This window comes from Ranitomeya imitator, chromosome 3 (genome assembly GCF_032444005.1).
Source record: "Ranitomeya imitator isolate aRanImi1 chromosome 3, aRanImi1.pri, whole genome shotgun sequence".
Classification (NCBI taxonomy): domain Eukaryota; kingdom Metazoa; phylum Chordata; class Amphibia; order Anura; family Dendrobatidae; genus Ranitomeya; species Ranitomeya imitator.
This window is the reverse complement of record NC_091284.1, coordinates 599,463,423-599,487,277: the sequence shown is the minus strand read 5'-3', so window position 1 is coordinate 599,487,277 and position 23,855 is coordinate 599,463,423.

Sequence of the window (23,855 nt, the reverse complement as noted above, 5' to 3'; positions counted from 1 at the left end):
CACCACTGCAATTCAACAATGCAGGTTCTTCAGCCTCAACACCGCAGTTCATCAATGCAGGTTCTTCAGCCTCAACACTGCAATTCTCCACTGCCACGTATTCTTTAGCATCAACACTGCAGTTCTCCACTCCAGGTTTTTCAGGCTTGCCACTGCAATTCAGCAATGCAAGTTCTTCAGCCTCAACACTGCAATTCTCCACTTCAATGTCTTCAGCCTCAACACTGCAATTCTTCACTTCAATGTCTTCAGCCTCAACACTGCAATTCTCCACTTCAATTTCTTCAGCCTCAACACTGCCATTCTCCACTCCAGGTTCTTCAGGCTTACCACCACAGTTCATCAATGCAGGTTTTTCAGCCTCAACACTGCAATTCTACACTTCAATTTCTTCAGCCTCAACACCGCTATTCTCCACTCCAGGTTCTTCAACCTCAACGCTGCAATTCTCCACTCCAAGTTCTGCAGGTTCACCACTGCAATTCAACAATGCAGGTTCTTCAACCTCAACACTGCAATCCTCCACTCCAGGTTCTGCAGGTTCACCACTGCAATTCAACAATGCAGGTTCTTCAACCTCAACACCGCAGTTCATCATTGCAGGTTCTTCAGCCTCAACACTGCAATTCTCCATTTCCATGTATTCTTTAGCCTTAACACTGCAGTTCACCTCTTAAAGTTTTTCATGCTCACGGCTGCAATTCAGCAATGCAATTCTTCAGCCTCAACACTGCATTTCTCCGCTGCCAGGCATTTTATAGCCTCAACACTGCAATTCTCCATTTTTGGTTCTTCATCCTCAACACTGCCATTCACCACTTCAATTTTGTCAGCCTCAACACTGCAATTCTCCACTTCAGGTTCTTCAGCCTCAACATTGCAATTCTCCACTCCAGGTTCTTCAGGGTCACCACCGCAGTTCATCAATGCAGGTTCTTCAGCCTCAACACTACAATCCTCCACTTCAATTTCTTCAGCCTCAACACTGCAATTCTCCACTCCAGGTTCTTCATCCTCAACACTGCAACTCACCACTCTAGGTTCTTCAGCCTCAACACTACAATTCTGCACTCCACATTCTTCAGGCTCACCACTTTAATTCAATAATGCAGGTTCTTCAGCCTCATCACTGAAATTCTCCACTTCATTTTCTTCCACCTCTACACTGCATTTCTCCACTCCAGGTTCTTCAGCCTCAAGATTGCAATTCTCCACTGCCAGGTATTCTTTAGCCTCAACACTGCAATTTTCCACTACAGGCTCTTTAGGCTCCCCACTGCAATTCAAAAATGCAGGTTCTTCGGGCTTAACACTGCAATTCCCTGCATAGTCAAACAGTATGGAAATACTAACTTCCTAATAATGGGAACTTTGGTTTCATTTTGTCATTCTGGATGTCTGTTCAATGGGTTATTAGGGTGTGTGTAACTTTGGTGCAAGGCAAGCCTTGCATGAAATGCATAAGCTAACAGTATGGCAGTACCAAATGAAAAAAATGGGAAATTTTATTTCATGTGACCATCCAGTATTTGGGCTCCAAGGGTTATTGGGGTGCATGTAACTTTGGGGCAGGGCAGGCCTTGCATTCAATGCATAAGCAAACAGTATGGCAGTACCAAATGAATAATGTGGACTTGATTTACCTGTTGCCATGCAGTACATGGGCTCAAAGGCTTATTGGGGTGCCTGTAACTTTGGGGCAGGGCAGGCCTTGCATTCAATGCATACACTATGGGAGACCCACTTTCTTATAATGGGAATATTTTTTTCAGGAGGCTCTCGTGTATGTCTCGTGAAAGAGATATTGGGGTGCATCCTAAGTTTTGGCAGCCCAGCCACTCACTGCATATACAATAACAGTATTGGAGACCCACTGTATAATAATGGCCTTCGAAGAATATTAATGCTGACTGATGCCACTATAAAAATAGGCCGAGTATTACAAATTACTCAGCCCGAGCAACAAACACCCAAGCATTTTAGTGCTCGCTCATCACTAAATATTATATTATTCTCATTATTTAGGTTTTTTGTCAACAGCATCTATTTCTATATGTATATATCCTAATTTAGTACTTTATCCCACACCCCCTGCATTTTTATTCCACTAAGGAATTTTACATTTTAAATGTCATTTATCATGCTAATAAAATGATATTTTGATTGTAAATTCGTTGGTTGTGTATCATATTTTTAGGTCATATAATTCCAGTGGATGCACAAAATTTGTGTTTTTTTTAAATATATGCCAACATATGCACGACACTGAGAAAATGCACAAAGCCCATTAAGTTAAGTGCATGCTTTAATAAATTTGGGGAATCATACATCAAAACACCCTTTCACTAATACTTGTGTATAATCTTAGTAAATAAGTGGTACAGTGTTCTACAGCATTCTTTGGTTTGTATATAATAGAGATAATACAGTCACAGCAGATTGCACCTGTTCACACTTCATGGTGCTGGTCAGTTTTTGTTTCTCTGTAGTATCTATCTAGCTATTCAGTTTATTTGTTTTTTGATTTTGTAATTTGAAATATATTTTACTTACATTACATCATTGCCACTTGACCATATTTTTCCTTTTGTCTTCTATCTTTTCTTATCCATGGAACTTCCAAACTAAATAAAAAAATTGAATAATATACTTACCGTATGTAATAAATGGTTGTTTTGCTAATTCCTCCAATACAAATATATACTGCTGTGTCTGAAATCAACTTGAACATGACATAATATATAAATATGACAAATGAAGCTTAACCCTGTAGAATTTATAATATCATTTTACACTGATACCCTGCTGTTCACCTTTTCTTAGCTGTCTAGTTTAATTTTATATACAATCTAAGATACTAAAGCTTATTAAAATCTGTAGTGTGAAGTTTGCATTAGTAATTTATTCAGCTGCTTAGGAATTATATACATAGAAATTGCTTAGATGTGTATTTTAACTCATCAATGCAAAAATAGAAATATGTACACATGCGCAAGGAGGCTCATGTTTGGAGAGGTCTATGCAATAAAGGACGTGTGTTTGTGGGACAAATTATAGTTTTTTAATTATATCATTCACTTCATGAAATATTATATTGCAGAATGGTAAAATACCTTCTTGTGTAGCGAAATGGTGAAGAGAAAAAAGTAAATCATTGTTTTGTTTTTACGATGTTCAGTGTTCTGTGGAAATGACCTGGTATTACAAAATGTCCAGGGCAGTATGATTAGAGTGATACCAAACTTGCATAGTTTTTCTTCATTATTTAATTAAAAATGAGAAGATTGCAAAAAAATACATTATTTTTGCTTTTCCATCGATAGGTCTTTTTCCTTGTGTGGTAAGCTGTTTTTTTTAAGAATACTGTTTTAGGGTACATACCATATTTTGATTGCTATTTATTGCTTATTTCAGAAGGTGAGGAGACCAAGAATCAATTCTTGAGTTTCAATTTTTATTTTTTTTTATATTTGAGTTGATCAGATTTTTACAGATGCAGGTAGAACAAATGCGCTGTTTTTTTTTACTTATTTTAATGGATAAAAGGGAGCTGTTAAAATTTTTATATAGTTTTTATTTTTAAACTTTTTTTTACTTTCCAAGTGGAACCTGTGATCATGTGCTTACATGTGCAATTTAATTCATAAGAGGACTGTGTTTACAGGAGGATGGGCTTGACAAGAGGACTAAGGCTATATTCACACTTTGCGGATTTTGCTGCGGATCCGCAGCGGATTTGACCGCTGCGGATCCGCAGCAGTTTCCCATGAGTTTACATTTCAATGTAAACCTATGGGAAACAAAAAACGCTGTGCACATGCTGCAGAAAAATCCGCGCGGAAACGCTGCGGATTACATTCCGCAGCATGTCACTTCTTTTCTGCGGATTTTCAGCTGCTCCAATAGAAAACTGCAGTTGAAATTCCGCAGAAGAAAACGCAGTAAAAACCGCGATAAATCCGCAGTAAAAACCGCGATGGGTTTTCGCTGCGGATTTTGCAATTCCGCTGCGGAAAAATCCGCAGTGGAATCTGCAAAGTGTGCACATAGCCTTAAATGCCAGACATGGGGCTAATCAGAACCACACAATACAAGCGGCTAGTTGGATCCAATGCCTGTACGTCTTATTAATCACACCATTTATATGCTAATTTTACTGACCTTTAAATGGTTAAACATCCTACTTACAGACTAACCTTCTGAGAGTGCACTATACAAGGTGGCCCAACCTAGATTTTGTCAATCTAAGGAATTTGTCAATGGGTGTTATGATCAGTATTGCTCCATTATTATTAGCTCTAAACCGTGCGTGGAACTAGGTTCACCCTTCTCTTTTCCATTGCATCTTTTTTACTTGTGTTTTTAATATTTACGTGTAACATTTTAGAAATTTGTTTCTCAATAAAGTTGTTATATTTTTTAGCTCTGGTGTCCATTATCTTTTTGGTTATCTAGGGTGTTATGATCATTTATGTCTGCCAGGTAGAGAGCCTAATAGATAGAGCTGAGCCACAAAGATTCCAGTTCACGTCAATTTTGTACAATTTCAATCAATCGTCAAGAAGATCCACAATATGTAATGAAAAAGAAAAAATGTCTAGCACCACTTCACGCATGCGGCACGCTCAATAAATGGGCTAATTGCATCTGGCGTAACAGCGCAAACTTCCTCATAATGTCTTGTAGCAATACGACAACATGGTTGACACCAGCCAATCGGGGAGGGGGGGGGGACTTTCACGGGCAGTTTAAACCATAAGTCAGCCAAAGAATGCCACTCTATGCCTGTATTGTGTGGTCATAGGATTACTCAGAGCACACAGGATACTTTTAGAAAAAGGCATTATAAGACTGTGGTGTACTATTTCAGTGCTGATGTATCATATTGAAAATAGGAATGATAATCTCAGTCTGTGACTAGAAATCAATATCTAAGTGATATGTAATGTATGGTGAACTTTTGTAGAAGTCTCATCATCACTCAGAGTATATGACTGTGAATTAATATACCTATGATATACATCTGAGGTATACGGCAGCAACATATCCATTAATAGATGTTTTTGTTTTGTTTTCACATAGTGACAGCATGCAAGGCCAGCGAGATAGTGCACTGTCACTGTGCATTGAAAAGGATATCTCATTGTGACAAGGCAGCTTATACTGAACATACATTGGATTTGACAATCTATGCATGCTTGGTACAGCTGGGGTCAGCGCAGCTGATAAAACGAATGTCACTGATGATGCTGTGTTTCAGAGTGGGAACAATTGCTGCGGCAGTGACCACCGCCGCTTCTCCCCTGATGACGTTTTGCATGAGCATCCCAACATGCACTGGGGGTTCTCAAACAAAACGTCATCAAACTGGAAGTAGGCAAAAATTAAAATTAAGCAGTTGCAGAATAGAGGGGGATTGATCGAGATTTTTTAATTAAAGTATATTAGAAAAGTGATGACATTAAATATATAGAAATTTAGGATTAAAATCAGTGTTAATTATGGACCACCCCTTTAATGGTTTCATAGTTTCATATTAGACTTGTACACATGTTTCCTGAATGCAAAGACCAGTTGCATGTGCTTACTTGGGGCAAATGACGCTACCTACATTTTCTGGTCACATTGGATTTTGTAAAAATTAAACCTTGCACTTAACTTTGAAATAGTGATGATTTATTGTAGTACGCTTTACAAACGTTTTGGTCACGTTTGACCTACATCAGTGACGTACTATATTCAATGGTATATTTGAGGATATCCATAGGGATAGTTCCTGGTAGGTCTGAATTTTTGGTAGATTTAGGGATTGTGAAGTGGATCTTTTGCTTGTGATGATGGAGCTTATGAGTCTCAGATGCGGTGTCCACCGCTTGTCTCATTGAATATAGTACGTCACTGATGAAGGTCAAATGTGACAGAAACATTTGTAAAGCGTACTACAATACATCACTATTTCGAAGTTGAGTGCAAGGTTTAATTTTTACCATTGTACGGTTTGGGTACCTACCTTAGCACCACCCATGGTAGTGCTCACGGTGATTATTTATATTGGATTTTGTAAAGGCACATTGACTTTTTTCTCAACTTTATTTAAAAAAGTCTCTTTCTTTTTGGAATATCTGTTTTTATTCATCTACTCTAGATGACATACACACATGGCCATTTTTCTGTAGTTACCACATGTACAGTATATTACCAATTGTGAACCTAAGTATAGCAAATTAATAGTACAGCATGTTAGGTTTCATTAACTTATCTTTCCCCACACTCATGACAGCAGACATGTGATAGTAGTAGGATTCACCCTTTTTACTGAATAGGAAGTACCAAGCACAAAATAAAAAGTCAACTCCCACTTCCTCCTTTAAAGTATTTTCCTGTCCTCTGGATGTAGGAACCTTGAGTACACAGCTGGAACAGCCATGAATCATGGAACACCATGGTATGTTCTATAGCTACCTCTAGTAAGAAAGCCAGCTAGTACAAGGGCCCAATTGGGCTCTGAAATGCTAACAACAATCTGGGAGGATCTACATTTATTGATTCAGTACCTACCTTTGTTTGATGCTTAGCCTAGTGCTTTGTATTTCAGTAACACAGTCTGGGAAGGTGGCTAGCAGCCTGGCATTTCTCACTTAGGTGCTTTGGCTTAGTTGTCTAAAAGAGACTGTCTTGTCAAAAGATCCTGTTTTCAATTTTTAGCAAAGTCTTGCATAATGCTTGTGTATTGCAGGGGTGGCATTTTTGTATTCAGCTCATTCAACTCCTGCATTGATCCTGCACATCTCCAACCACGCTATTCTATGTCAGCAAGCAGTTTCTAATGGTATTCAGCTTATTCAACTCCTGCATTGATCCTGCATGTCTCTAACCACTCTATTCTATGTAAACAAGCAGTTTATAATGGTATTCAGCTCGTTCAACTCACTTTTCTTGTCCCTTAATGCTGTGAGGTCATGTAACCTTCCCAAAGAAGTTTATGATCCATGTAGGCCTAGAAAGGTGTTTATTTGTTTCTTAATTTATTGTCTACTACCTTCTTAACTTAGTTGATTTATAACGAGGTAAAATAGGGATAGATCTAAGAGCAAGCCTCATATACATTCAGACATAGCCTGGGGAGGCATTCATGCAGGGGTGATATTTATGTACATTTATTCGAAGTACATTTTTCAAAGTGTTTCTTGAAGCTAAACATGGCAGTTAGACAGAGCAGGAAACAGATAAGACATTTAAACAAACTGATTCCTAGTATATTTGGATTGCAACAAATAATCACTATATGATTTGTATAATTTATATCATCGTTGCTGCATCACATTCACCATCCTTGCAGTAACTCTTTACACTCCATCCATATCAGCCAGTCTGTCCTCTCCTCTCATATGTATAGCACTCAAGCTCTTTTCACATTGCTAAATTGCACAGATCCATTCAGTCCCACCATCCAACACAAGAGACGCTCTCACAAATCACTTAACCATCAGATAACTCTTTCTATCCTCCTAGTCGCAGGAAATATCTCTCCCAACCCCGGCTCAATATGTTATAGCAAGTCAAACCCCCAACTGCTACACTTAGAAACCCCTGTAATCTTATTAATATTCCCTGCATGCCTTCTCTCTCTTTTAATTGTGCCCTTTGGAGTTCTCGCTCAGTGTTTAATAAACTCTCCTTCATCCATGACTTCTTCCTTTCTAATTCTCTTATCCTTCTGGCTCTTTTTGAAACCTGGATCCAGCAGTCAGACACCACTGCTGCTGCTGCTCTTTCATATGGTGGACTATACTTCTCTCATACCCCAAGATCAACCCCAAGAACAAAGCAGGTGGAGGTATTGGTCTGCTTCTCTAACCAAAATGTACCTTTCAGGTTATCCCTCAAGTACCCTCGCTTGTCATCCCTTCTTTTGAGGTCCATGCTATCAGACTCTACATCCCCTTCTCCATGTGAGTGGCATTTGTGCATCGTCCTCCGGGCCCCTCCCATCAGTTCAAGGATCACTTTGCCACCTAGCTTCCACATTTTCTCTCCTGTGACAACACCATCCTTATACTGGGAGACTATAACATCCCCATTGCTTTTCTTCCCCTCTCCCTATTTGCTACTCAACTTTTGTCTCTAACCTCTGTCATGATCCCAATGGCAGGGGATCACAAAAGGACAAGCACACAAAAAACAGAACAAGCTCTAGGGTGATGGAAACTGAGCTGACCGTGATCCTGAACCTAATTCACAACACTAGCAGTAGCCGGGGAACGTGCCTACGATGATTCTAGACGTCTCGCGCCAGCCGAAGGACTAGCTTCCCCTATTAGAAGAAACAAAGACCTCTCTTGCCTCCAGAGAAACACCCCACAGAAATAGCAGCCCCCCACATGTAATGACAGTGAAATGAGAGGAAAGCACATACGTAGTAATGAAAACAGATTCAGCAAAATGAGGCCCGCTAAAACTAGATAGCAGAGGATACAAAAGTGAACTGCGCGGTCAGCAAAAAACCCTACAAAAAACCATCCTGAAATTACCTGAACTCATGTGCCAACTCATGGAACATGAGGAGTAATATCAGCCCACTAGAGCAACCAGCAACAAGGAATCACATAACTGCAAGCTGGACTAAAACAAAAATTAAGCAAAACGTGGAACAGGAAAATCAAAAACTTAGCTTGTCCTGAAGATTACTGAAGCGGAAAGCAGAGGTAACAAGACACACTGATTACACTGATCGCCGGCGAGGAAATGACAAGAAAGCCAGGTTAAATAGGAAACTCCCATATCCTGATAGAACAGGTGGACACCAGAGACCGCAGAGAACACAAATCACCCAGTACCATCTGTAACCACCAGAGGGAGCCCAAAAACAGAATCCACAACAGTACCCCCCCCTTGAGGAGGGGTCACCGAACCCTCACGAGAACCACCAGGGCGACCAGGATGAGCCCTATGAAATGCACGGACCAAATCAGCAGCATGAACATCAGAGGCAACCACCCAAGAATTATCCTCCTGACCATAACCCTTCCACTTGACCAAATACTGAAGTTTCCGTCTGGAAACACGAGAATCCAAGATCTTCTCCACAACATACTCCAATTCTCCCTCCACCAGCACCGGAGCAGGAGGCTCAAGCGAAGGAACAACAGGTACCTTATACTTCCGCAACAACGACCGATGGAACACATTATGAATAGCAAACGATGCCGGGAGATCCAAACGAAACGACACAGGGTTAAGAATTTCCAAGATCCTATAGGGACCGATGAACCGAGGCTTGAACTTAGGAGAAGAGACCTTCATAGGAACAAAGCGAGAAGACAACCACACCAAGTCCCCAACACGAAGTCGAGGACCCACGCGGCGACGGCGATTAGCAAACTGCTGAGCCCTCTCCTGGGACAACTTCAAATTGTCCACCACATGACTCCAAATCTGATGCAACCTATCCACCACCATGTCCACTCCAGGACAATCAGAAGGCTCCACCTGACCAGAGGAAAAACGAGGATGAAACCCCGAATTACAAAAGAAAGGAGAAACCAAGGTAGCAGAACTAGCCCGATTATTAAGGGCAAATTCGGCAAGCGGCAAAAAGGTAACCCAGTCATCTTGATCAGCAGAAACAAAACACCTTAAATAAGTTTCCAAGGTCTGATTAGTTCGTTCCGTCTGGCCATTCGTCTGAGGATGGAATGCAGATGAAAAGGACAAATCAATGCCCATCTTAGCACAGAACGTCCGCCAAAATCTAGACACAAACTGGGACCCCCTGTCAGAAACAATGTTCTCCGGAATCCCATGCAAACGAACCACGTTCTGAAAAAACAGAGGGAAGAACTCAGAGGAGGAAGGTAACTTAGGCAAGGGTACCAGATGAGCCATCTTAGAAAAGCGGTCACACACAACCCAGATGACGGACATTTTTTGAGAGACAGGGAGATCCGAAATAAAGTCCATGGAAATGTGCATCCAAGGCCTCTTCGGGATAGGCAAAGGTGACAACAATCCACTGGCCCGAGAACAGCAAGGCTTAGCCCGAGCGTAAACTTCACAAGACTGCACAAAAGAACGCACATTCCTCGACAAGGAAGGCCACCAAAAAGACCTGGCCACCAAGTCTCTAGTACCAAATATTCCAGGATGACCTGCCAACGCAGAAGAATGGACCTCGGAGATGACTCTACTGGTCCAATTATCTGGAACAAACAGTCTTTCAGGCGGACAACGATCAGGTTTATCCGCCTGAAACTCCTGCAAAGCACGTCGCAAGTCTGGGAAGACAGCCGACAAAATCACCCCATCCCTAAGGATACCAGTGGGCTCAGAATTTCCAGGGGAATCAGGCACAAAACTCCTAGAAAGAGCATCCGCCTTCACATTCTTTGAACCTGGCAGGTATGAAACCACAAAATCGAAACGGGAGAAAAGCAGTGACCAACGAGCCTGTCTAGGATTCAGACGCTTGGCAGACTCAAGGTAAATCAGATTTTTGTGATCAGTCAAGACCACCACCCGATGTCTAGCACCCTCAAGCCAATGACGCCACTCCTCAAATGCCCACTTCATGGCCAAAAGCTCCCGATTACCAACATCATAATTCCGCTCAGTGGGCGAAAACTTTCTAGAAAAGAACGCACATGGCTTCATCACCGAGCAATCGGAGCTTCTCTGTGACAAAACCGCCCCCGCTCCAATCTCAGAAGCATCAACCTCAACCTGAAAAGGAAGCGAAACATCTGGCTGACGCAACACAGGAGCAGAAGAAAACCGGCACTTAAGTTCCTGAAAGGCCTCCACAGCCGCAGGAGACCAATCAGCAACATCAGCACCCTTCTTAGTCAGATCCGTCAAAGGCTTAACAACACTAGAAAAATTAGTTATGAAACGACGATAGAAATTAGCAAAGCCCAAGAACTTCTGTAGACTCTTAAGAGATGTAGGCTGCGTCCAGTCACAAATAGCTTGAACCTTGACGGGATCCACCTCAATAGTAGAAGGGGAAAAAATATACCCCAAAAAAGAAATCTTCTGGACTCCAAAGAGACACTTTGAACCTTTTACAAACAAAGAATTGGCACGCAGGACCTGAAACACCTTCCTGACCTGCTGAACATGGGACTCCCAGTCATCAGAAAAAACCAAAACATCATCCAAATACACAATCATAAATTTATCCAGATATTCACGGAAAATATCGTGCATAAAGGACTGGAAGACAGAAGGAGCATTAGAAAGTCCAAAAGGCATCACCAAATACTCAAAATGGCCCTCAGGCGTATTAAATGCGGTTTTCCACTCATCACCCTGCTTAATCCGCACAAGATTATACGCACCCCGAAGATCAATCTTAGTGAGCCATTTAGCCCCCTTAATGCGAGCGGACAAATCAGTCAACAATGGCAAAGGATACTGATATTTGACCGTAATCTTATTCAAAAGACGGTAATCTATACAAGGCCTCAAGGAACCATCTTTTTTGGCCACGAAAAAAAAACCTGCTCCCAAAGGAGACGAAGATGGACGGATATGTCCCTTTTCCAAGGTCTCCTTAACATAATCCCGCATAGCAGTATGCTCTGGCACTGACAGATTGAACAAACGACCTTTAGGAAATTTACTGCCAGGAATCAAATCTATAGCACAATCGCAATCCCTGTGAGGAGGAAGCGAATTGAGCTTAGGCTCCTCAAAAACATCCCGATAATCAGACAAAAATACAGGAACCTCAGAAGGAGTAGATGAAGCGATAGAAATCGGAGGTGCATCATCATGAACCCCCTGACATCCCCAGCTTAACACAGACATCGTTTTCCAGTCCAAGACTGGGTTATGAGTTTGTAACCATGGCAGACCAAGCACTAAGACATCATGTAAATTATACAGTACCAGGAAGCGAATCACCTCCTGATGAACGGGAGTCATACGCATGGTCACGTGTGTCCAGTACTGAGGTTTATTCATAGCCAAAGGTGTAGAGTCAATTCCTTTCAAAGGAATAGGGACTTCCAGAGGCTCCAGACTAAACCCACAGCGGTTGGCAAATGACCAATCCATAAGACTCAGGGCAGCGCCTGAATCCACATAGGCATCGACGGAAATGGCTGATAATGAACAAATCAGAGTCACAGACAGAATGAACTTAAACTGTAAAGTACTAATGGCAACAGACTTATCAACCTTTTTTGTGCGTTTAGAGCATGCTGATATAACATGAGCTGAATCACCACAATAAAAACACAACCCATTTTTCCGCCTATAGTTTTGCCGTTCACTTCTGGACTGAATTCTATCACATTGCATTGTCTCAGGTGCCTGTTCAGAAGACACCGCCAAATGGTGCACAGGTTTGCGCTCCCGTAAACGCCGATCAATCTGAATAGCCATAGTCATAGACTCATTCAGACCTGTAGGCACAGGGAACCCCACCATAACATCTTTAATGGCCTCAGAAAGGCCATCTCTGAATCTTGCAGCCAGGGCGCACTCATTCCACTGAGTAAGCACCGACCATTTCCGAAATTTCTGACAATATAATTCTTCTTCATCTTGCCCCTGAGAGAGAGCCAATAAAGCTTTTTCAGCCTGAATCTCTAGGTTAGGTTCCTCATAGAGCAAACCCAATGCCAGAAAAAACGCATCCACATTGAGCAACGCAGGATCCCCTGGTGCCAATGCAAATGCCCAATTCTGAGGGTCACCCCGCAGGAAAGATATTACAATCTTGACTTGCTGAGCAGGGTCTCCAGAGGAGCGAGATTTCAAAGAAAGAAACAACTTGCAATTGTTCCTAAAATTCAGAAAACTAGATCTATCTCCAGAAAAAAACTCTGGGATAGGAATTATAGGTTCAGACATAGGAGCATGTACAACAAAATCTTGTATATTTTGAACCTTAGCAGCAAGATTATTCAGGCTGGAAGCCAAACTCTGGACGTCCATGATAAACAGCTGAGGTCAGAGCCATTCAAGGATTAAGAGGAGGTAAGACGCAGCAAACTCTGAGGGAAGGAAAAAAAAAAAAAAACTTCCTCAGACTACTTTTCCTCCTACTTCAGCCAATATGATTACCACTTTTCAGGCCGGCGATACTGTCATGATCCCAATGGCAGGGGATCACAAAAGGACAAGCACACAAAAAACAGAACAAGCTCTAGGGTGATGGAAACTGAGCTGACCGTGATCCTGAACCTAATTCACAACACTAGCAGTAGCCGGGGAACGTGCCTACGATGATTCTAGACGTCTCGCGCCAGCCGAAGGACTAGCTTCCCCTATTAGAAGAAACAAAGACCTCTCTTGCCTCCAGAGAAACACCCCACAGAAATAGCAGCCCCCCACATGTAATGACGGTGAAATGAGAGGAAAGCACATACATAGTAATGAAAACAGATTCAGCAAAATGAGGCCCACTAAAACTAGATAGCAGAGGATACAGAAGTGAACTGCGCGGTCAGCGAAAAACCCTACAAAAAACCATCCTGAAATTACCTGAACTCATGTGCCAACTCATGGAACATGAGGAGTAATATCAGCCCACTAGAGCAACCAGCAACAAGGAATCACATAACTGCAAGCTGGACTAAAACAAAAATTAAGCAAAACGTGGAACAGGAAAATCAAAAACTTAGCTTGTCCTGAAGATTACTGAAGCGGAAAGCAGAGGTAACAAGACACACTGATTACATTGATCGCCGGCGAGGAAATGACAAGAAAGCCAGGTTAAATAGGAAACTCCCATATCCTGATAGAACAGGTGGACACCAGAGACCGCAGAGAACACAAGTCACCCAGTACCATCTGTAACCACCAGAGGGAGCCCAAAAACAGAATCCACAACAAACCTCCTCCTTTGGCCTTTCTCAGCTTACTAACTCTCCCACACATGAAGGTGGAAACTCTCTAGATCTGGTCTTCTCCCGGCTTTGCTCAGTGGCTGGTTTCACAAGCTCCTCTCTCCCACTCTCTGTCCACAACCTTCTTTCATTCTCCTTCAAGAACTGTCATCCCACTCAGGTCACCCCCACTTTCCATACTTATAGGAATATGCAAGCCATTAACACAGAGAAACCTATGAAGTACTTGCAATCATCTTGGCACCCATCTCCGCCCTCTCATGTCCTGATTCTGCACTGAAGCATTACAATGAAACATTGCAAAGTGCCCTGGATGAAGCTGCATCTCCTATACATAAAACAACTTTGCACAGAAAGCGACAATCCTGGCAAATGCTGCAAACATGTTTCATACAGCGGTGTTCTAGGTGTACTGAAAGCCTGTGGAGAAAATCTAATCTATCCAAAGATTTCATCTATTATAAGTTTATGCTTAAAACATACAACAGTGCCCTTCACCTCTTCAAACAAACCTATTTCCACACCCTCATCACCTCACTATTCAATAACCCTTAACGTCTCTTTGATACTTTTCATTCCCTACTCAACCCAAGGGTGATGGCCCCAACCACGTATCTTCGAGCTGATGATCTGGCCAATTACTTCAAAGAAAAAAATGACCATATCAGACAGGAAATTTTCTACCAATCCCCTCATACCATGCACTGTCCTCCCTCCCCTACTACATCTAGCTCACTCTCTGATTTTAAACCAGTCACAGAAGAAGTGATCAGGCTCCATGCATCTTCTCTCCCTACTACTTGCGCCAGTGAGCCTATCCCCTCACATCATCTCCAGTCCCTTTCTCCTGCTGTCACCTCTCACCTAACAAAAATATTAAATCTCTAACTCTTCTGGTATCTTTCCCTCCTCATTTAGGCATGCCATCATACATCCATTACGTAAAGAAACCATCGCTTGACCAAAACTGTGCTGCTAACTATAGACTTGTCTTTAATCTTCCCTTCATCTCTAAACTCCTGGAACACCTGGTCCACTCCTGTCTTATCCGGTATCTCTCAGATAGCTCTCTTCTCGGCCCTCTTCAATTGGTTTCCACTCCTTACACTCTACTGAAACTGCCCTTACTATAGTCTCTAATGAGCCACTAAAAGCTAAATCTATTGGTCACTATTCCATACTAATTCTCATAAATCTATCTGCAGCATTTGACACTGTGGATCACCAGCTCCTCCTCACTATGGTCCACACAACTGGCCTCAAGGAACCGTTGTCTCCTGATTCTCCTCCTACCTCTCTGATCGCTCCTTCACTGTATCTTTTGCTGGCTCTTCCTCCTCTCATCTTCCCTTAATGTTGGGGTTCTTCAAGGATCAGTCCTAGGCTCCCTCCTCTTCTATCTGTATACTGCCCCTATTGGACAAAAATTCAGTGCAACTCCTCTCCTGACATAAGGCCTGCCTTTTTAGAAACACCAGTGATTGTCTTATCGCTGTCTCTGACATCATGTCCTCCCTCTATCTGAAACTGAAACTTTGAAAAACTGAACTCCTTGTGTTTACTCCCGCTACAAACCTACCTATGCCCGACATTGCCATTTCCGTGTGTGATTCTGCCATTACTCCCCAGCAACATGCCTGCTGTCTTGGGGGTATACTTGAATCAGAGCTTTCATTTACCCCCCACAGCCGATCACTGACTCGATCTTGTCATCTGTACCTCAAAAACCTTTCTAGAATTCGAACCTTTCTTACTTTTGACGCTGCAAAAGTTATTACTGTTTATCTTATTCATTCTCGTCTGGACTAATCTCCAATCTGTATTGAATGCTGCAGCCAGGATCATATTTCTCACCAACCTCTACCTTGTGCCAGTCATTGCACTGGTTACTCATCCACTCTAGAATTCAGTATAAACTTATTACCCTCACCCACAAAGCACTCCACAGCTCAACATCACCCTACATCTCCTCCCTATTCTCAGTCTACCACTCTGACATGCCCTCCGGTCTGCTAATGTTTTGAGGTTAACGTCCTCAATAATCAGAACCTACCACTCCTGTCTCCAAGACTTTTCACATGCTGCCCCAGTTTTTTGGAATGCATTACCCAGGTTAATTCGACTAATCCCCAATAACCACCTGCGCTGTAAATAAATAATTTTAAAAAACTTGGCGTGGGTTTCCCCATATTTTTGATAACCAGCCAGGGAAAATTCACAGCTAAGGGCTGCATCAATCAGCTGTCAGCTTCAGCAAGTCTGGTTATCAAGAATAAAGGGATCCACACACACCATATTTTTTTAATAAAATATTAAAAAAAAGAGACAATGTGTGTTGGTATTCTCAGGCTGGTAAGAATCCATGGATATTGGCACCCCAGCCTAAAAATAGCAACCCACAGCCGCACAGAAAAGGTGCATTTATTAGATGCCCCAATTTTGGTACCTTGCTTGGCTATTACCACTTGCCCTGTAGTGGTGGCACATTGGGTTCATATTTGTGGGGTTAATGTCACATTTGTATTGTCAGCTGAAATCAAGCCCACGGCCTACTAATGGAGAGGAGTCTACAAGACTCCTATAGTAAATCCTACATGGTAAATAAAGACACAGTCAGAATAAAGTATTTTATTAAAAATAAAATAAAACACGTTTCCATTTCTATTTAAAATAACAAACACAGTTATACTCTCCTAATGCCTAACTCCACTGAATCCCTTGTCTCCTGCAATAAAACAAAAATAAAAACAGGCTGTGTTCCTAGCAGAATTTCTCATCATTATCTGTGGTGAAGTCACTGAGCTTGAACTGTAAACTTACTGACTTTTTCCCTTGGTGCTTAGGTCACTGCAGTTTAGCCTGGCTGGCAACACGGCCTCAGTGACCAGAGGTAACCAAGACGATGTCAACGCTTGTCACTGAGGCTGCTCTCACAGCAGCTCATTCAATAGTGGTTCTCAGCCCAGACGGTCGCAGCTTAGAACCTTCCAGGTTGAAAACTATTAATCCCCCAGAAATGAATTATGGCATGGGATAGAGTGATGGAGAGGTGAGGGATATTATTGTTTTTTTATTTTAATTTTATTACAGGAGATGAGAGATTCAGTACAATTAGGCATTAGATAAGTTAGGTGTATATTATTTTATTTTTGTTAAACAGCAAAGTGTGTTTTGTTTTATTTCTAATAAAGGACTTTTTTCTGGCTGTTTCTTTAATTATCATACAGTACAGGCCAAAAGTTTAGACACACCTTCTCATTTAAAGATTGTTCTGGATTTTCAAGACTATGAAAATTGTACATTCACAATGAAGGCATCAAAACTATGAATTAACACATGTGGAGTTATATACTTAACAAAAAAGTGTGAAACAACTGAAAATATGTCTTATATTCTAGGTTCTTCAAAGTAGCCACCTTTTGCTTTGATGACTGCTTTGCACACTCTTGGCATTCTCTTGATGAGCTTCAAGAGGTAGTCACCGGAAATGGTCTTCCAACAATCTTGAAGGAGTTCCCAGAGATGCTTAGCACTGTTGGCCTTTTGCAGCTCACCCCAAACCATCTCGATTGGGTTCAGGTCTGGTGACTGTGGAGGCCAGAGCATCTGGCGTATCACCCCATCACTCTCCTTCTTGGTCAAATAGCCCTTACACAGCCTGGAGGTTTGTTTGGGGTCATTGTCCTGTTGAAAAATAAATGATGGTCCAACTAAACACAAACCGGATGGAATAGCATGCCGCTGCAAGATGCTGTGGTAGCCATGCTGGTTGAGTATGAATTCAATTTTGAATAAACCCCCAACAGTGTTACCAGCAAAGCACCCCCACACCATCACACCTCCTCCACGATGCTTCATGGTTGGAACCAGGCATCTAGAGTCCATCCGTTCACCTTTTCTGTGTTGCAAAAAGACACGGTGGTTGGAACCAAAGATCTCAAATTTGGACTCATCAGACCAAAGCACAGATTTCCACTGGTCAAATGTCCATTCCTTGAGTTCTTTAGCCCAAACATGTCTCATCTGCTTAATGCCTGTCATTAGCAGTGGTTTCCTAGCAGCTGTTTTACCATGAAGGCCTGCTGCACTAAGTCTTCTCAGTTGTTGTAGAGATGTGTCTGCTGCTAGAACTCTGAGTGGCATTGACCTGGTCTCTAATCTGAGCTACTGTTAACCTGCGATTTCTGGGGCTGGTGACGCGATAAACTTATCCTCAGAAGCAGAGGTGACTCTTGGTCTTCCTTTCCTGGGGCGGTCCTCATGTGAGCCAGTTTCTTTGCAGCGCTTGATGGTTTTTGCCACTGCACTTGGGGACACTTTCAAAGTTTGCCCAATTTTTCGGACTGACCTTCATTTCTTAAAGTAATGATGGCCACTCGTTTTTCTTTGCTTAGCTGCTTTTTTTGCCATAATACAAATTCTAACAGTGTATTCAGTAGGACTATCAGCTTTGTATCAACCAGACTTCTGCACAACACAACTGATGGTCCCAACCCCATTTATAAGGCAAGAAATCACACTTATTAAACCTGACAGGGCACACCTGTAAATTTAAAACCATTCCCGGGGACTACCTCTTGAAGCTCATCTAGAGAATGCCAAGAGTGTGCAAAGCAGTCATCAAAGCAAAAGGTGGCTACTTTGCAGAACCTAGAATATAAGACATAATTTCAGTTTTTTCACACTTTTTTGTTAAGTATATAATTCCATATGTGTTAATTCATAGTTTTGATGCATTCAGTGTGAATGTACAATTTTCATAGTCATGAAAATACAGAAAAATCTTTAATGAGGTGTGTCCAAACTTTTGGTCTGTACTGTATAATTATTGGAAAAATAATGGATATGTATCTTGTAGACACCTCTCCATTGGTAATCCTTAGACTTGATGTCACCTGACAATACACAGGTGACATCAACCCCACAAATATGAACTCTTATCTGACACCGCTACAGGGCAAAAGGAAAGTGTCAGGCAAAGCACCAGAATTAGCATATCCAATAGATGTGCCTTTTCTGGGCAGCTGTGGGCTGCTATTTTTAGGCTGGGGGGTCAATATCCATGGCCCCTTACCAGCCTGTGAATGTCAGCCCCCAGCTGACTAGGTTTTGCACGGCTGGTTGTCAAAAAGGGTGAGGACCCCACGCCATTTTCATTTAATTATTTATTTAAATAATTTAAAAAATACTGCATTGGGACTCCACTATTCTTGATAACCAGCCTTGCTAACACTGACAACTGAGGGTTGCAGCCCCAACTGTGAGTTTTGCCTGGCTGGATATAGAAATTACAGGGGAACCCATACAGGTTTTTTTTATTTACTTATTTATAGCGCAGGTGGTTAGAGAGGAGTACTCCCATCAGCGGCTTCTGCTGTCACTGTTATTAATGACAGCAGGTGTAGGCTGGTGGGAATAATAGTCCCAAAACCCGCCACCTGCTGTAATTTTTCTCACTTGAATAAAACTCACATCATTCTCCCCTGCTCATGCTGATTACCGGCAGAGCTTGGGAGAATGATGAGAATCGTCTTCAGCAGCAGGCCAGGGGAACAGTGCTTACTGTACCGCTGCTTCCCTGGCACCCGTCGTGTGATACTGATATGGCACTTGGGCAGCAAACGGTTGCCACATGTGTGCCTCACGTATTACACACATGGACACTGATACAGTTACGTCCATATATATTTGGACAGAGACAACATTTTTCTAGTTTTGGTTATAGACATTACCACAATGAATTAAAAAAAAACAATCCAGATGCAGTTGAAGTTCAGACTTCTAGCTTTCATTTGAGGGTATCCACATTAAAACTGGATGAACGGTTTAGGAGTTTCAGCTCCTTAACATGTGCCACCCTGTTTTTAAAGGAACCAAAAGTAATTGGACAACTGACTCCAAGGCTGTTTCATGGACAGGTGTGGGCAATCCCTTCGTTATATCATTCTCAATTAAGCAGATAAAAGGCTTGGAGTTGATTTGAGGTGTGGTGCTTGCATTTGGAAGGTTTTGCTGTGATGTAAACATGCGCTCAAAGGAGCTATCCATGCAGGTGAAACAAGCCATCCTTAAGCTGCGAAAACAGAAACAAAACACCCGACAAATTGCTACAATATTAGGATTGGCAAAATCTACAGTTTGGTACATCCTGAGAAAGAAAGAAAGCACAGGTGAACTCATCAAGGCGAAAAGACCTGGGCACCCATGGAAGACAACAGTGGTGGATGATCGCAGAATAATCTCCATGGTGAAGAGAAACCCCTTCACAACAGCCAACCAAGTGAACAACATTCTTCAGGAGGTAGGCGTATCAATATCCAAATCTACCATAAAGAGAAGACTGCATGAAAGTAAATGCAGAGGGTTCACTGCATGTTGCATGCCACTCATAAGCATCAAGAATAAAAAGGCTAGACTGGACTTTGCTAAAAAAAAATCTAAAACAGCCAGCACAGTTCTGGAACAACATTCTTTAGACAGATGAAACCAAGACCAACCTCTACCAAAATGATGGAAAGAGAAAAGTATGGCGAAGGCGTGGTACAGCTCATGATCCAAAGCATACCACATCATCTGGGTCACTAGTGTTTATTGATGATGTGACACAGGACAGAAGCAGCCGAATGAATTCTGAGGTATTCAGAGGCATACAGTGTGCTCAGATCCAGCCAAATGCAGCCAAACTGATTGGTCGTCGTTTCATACTACAGATGGACAATGACCCAAAACATAAAGCCAAAGCAACCCAGGAGTTTATTAAAGCAAAGAAGTGGAATATTCTTGAATGGCCAAGTCAGTCACCTGATCTCAAACCAATTGAGCATGCATTACACTTGTTAAAGACTAAACTTCAGAAAGAAAGGCCCACAAACAAACAGCAACTGAAAACCACCGCAGTGAAGATCTGGCAGAGCATCAAAAAGGAGGAAACACAGCATCTGGTGATGTCCATAAGATCAAGACTTCAGGCAGTCATTGTCAACAAAGGGTTTTCAACTAAGTACCAAAAATGAACATTTTATTTAAAATTATTTAATCTGTCCAATTACTTTTGGTCCCTTTAAAAACAGGGTGGCACATGTTAAGGATCTGAAACTCCTAAACCCTTTATCCAATCTTAATGTGGATACCCTCAAATTAAAGCTGAAAGCCTGAACTTCAACTGCATCTGAATTGTTTTGTTTAAAATTCATTGTGGTAATGTCTATAACCAAAATTAGAAAAATGTTGTCTCTGTCCATATGTATATGGACATGACTGTATTTATGGTACCGATTTGACTTTAGCATGAGTGCCGTGGGAAAATCTCTGTCGTCGCTGGCCCTGACATCAGATAGGTGAAGTGAGTTCATTGATTGTGAACTCCCAGGACCTATCTTCTCTGCATAAAGGTGAATGATATTGTTGTTTGTTATTTTAACTGTTTTTCAGGAGACAATGGCGTCTGTGTAATGTGCAATTTCCTATGTATGGTTTAATTAAGATTTATTAAAGGAGGCTGTGTTTTTCTTTCTATTGAAGGACTTTTTTTCTGGGTGTCATTCTTTTTATACAGTATGACTTTGGGGCTAATAATGGGGTCATCTTATTGACACCTCTCCATTACTAACCTCTGGGCTTGATGTCTCCTGACAATACAAATGTGACATCTACCCCACAACTATTACCCCACATGCCATGGGTACAGGTCAAATGGAAAAGTGAGGATAAATGCCAGATTTGGCACATCTTAGAGATGCACCTTTCCTGGGGTGGCTCAGAGCTGATGTTTTTAGCCTGGGGGGCAAGTATTCATGGCTCCTTCCTAGGCTATTAGTATCAGCCCTCAGCTGTCTACCTATCCTTTGCTGGTTATTAATTATAGGGGGACCGTATGTAATTTTTTTGGGAGGTCCCTCGTTTTAATAGCCAGTAAAGGTTGAGTATACAGCTGTGAGATGATATTAATAGCCTGGGAAGCTCTATTGGTATTACCTCCTTCTCAGGCTATAAACACCTGTCCCCCTCCGTCGGCTTTTCCTCTGCTTGTTAAAAAAAATTACTTGGAGCCCACACAATTTTTTTTTCAGAAAAATAATCTTTTAAGAATTGAATACATGTGCTATAAGCTGCACATAAACTGCACTAATAGTATATGTCACTGACTTCTATATATCTATGTGTATATACTGTATGTAATCCTTTGATTCTAGGCTATCGGCTCCGGCTGTGGTTTTACATTGCATGGCTACTGAATTGCTGGCTTTTCTTTTATCAATCTATGTAATATATACAGTATATAGTATATATATATATATATATATATATATATATATATACAGTGGGGCAAAAAAGTATTTAGTCAGTCAGCAATAGTGCAAGTTCCACCACTTAAAAAGATGAGAGGCGTCTGTAATTTACATCTTAGGTAGACCTCAACTATGGGAGACAAACTGAGAAAAAAAAAACCAGAAAATCACATTGTCTGTTTTTTTAACATTTTATTTGCATATTATGGTGGAAAATAAGTATTTGGTCAGAAACAAAATTTGATCTCAATACTTTGTAATATATCCTTTGTTGGCAATGACAGAGGTCAAACGTTTTCTGTAAGTCTTCACAAGGTTGCCACACACTGTTGTTGGTATGTTGGCCCATTCCTCCATGCAGATCTCCTCTAGAGCAGTGATGATTTTGGCTTTTCGCTTGGCAACACGGACTTTCAACTCCCTCCAAAGGTTTTCTATAGGGTTGAGATCTGGAGACTGGCTAGGCCACTCCAGGACCTTGAAATGCTTCTTACGAAGCCACTCCTTCGTTGCCCTGGCGGGGTGCTTTGGATCATTGTCATGTTGAAAGACCCAGCCATGTTTCATCTTCAATGCCCTTGCTGATGGAAGGAGGTTTGCACTCAAAATCTCACGATACATGGCCCCATTCATTCTTTCATGTACCCGGATCAGTCGTCCTGGCCCCTTTGCAGAGAAACAGCCCCAAAGCATGATGTTTCCACCACCATGCTTTACAGTAGGTATGGTGTTTGATGGATGCAACTCAGTATTCTTTTTCCTCCAAACACGACAAGTTGTGTTTCTACCAAACAGTTCCAGTTTGGTTTCATCAGACCAAAGGACATTCTCCCAAAACTCCTCTGGATCATCCAAATGCTCTCTAGCAAACTTCAGATGGGTCCGGACATGTACTGGCTTAAGCAGTGGGACACGTCTGGCACTGCAGGATCTGAGTCCATGGTGGCGTAGTGTGTTACTTATGGTAGGCCTTGTTACATTGGTCCCAGCTCTCTGCAGTTCATTCACTAGGTCCCCCCGCGTGGTTCTGGGATTTTTGCTCACCGTTCTTGTGATCATTCTGACCCCACGGGGTGGGATTTTGCGTGGAGCCCCAGATCATGGGAGATTATCAGTGGTCTTGTATGTCTTCCATTTTCTAATTATTGCTACCACTGTTGATTTCTTCACTCCAAGCTGGTTGGCTATTGCAGATTCAGTCTTCCCAGCCTGGTGCAGGGCTACAATTTTGTTTCTGGTGTCCTTTGACAGCTCTTTGGTCTTCACCATAGTGGAGTTTGGAGTCAGACTGTTTGAGTTTGTGCACAGGTGTCTTTTTATACTGATAACAAGTTTAAACAGGTGCCATTACTACAGGTAATGAGTGGAGGAAAGAGGAGACTCTTAAAGAAGAAGTTACAGGTCTGTGAGAGCCAGAAATCTTGATTGTTTGTTTCTGACCAAATACTTATTTTCCGCCATAATATGCAAATAAAATGATAAAAGAAACAGACAATGTGATTTTCTGGTTTTTTTTTTCTCAGTTTGTCTCCCATAGTTGAGGTCTACCTATGATGTAAATTACAGACGCCTCTCATCTTTTTAAGTGGTGGAACTTGCACTATTGCTGACTGACTAAATACTTTTTTGCCCCACTGTATGTGTCACTGCCATCTATATATCTATCTATTCTATGTGTATATACTGTATGCAATCTGTCTATTCGATCCTT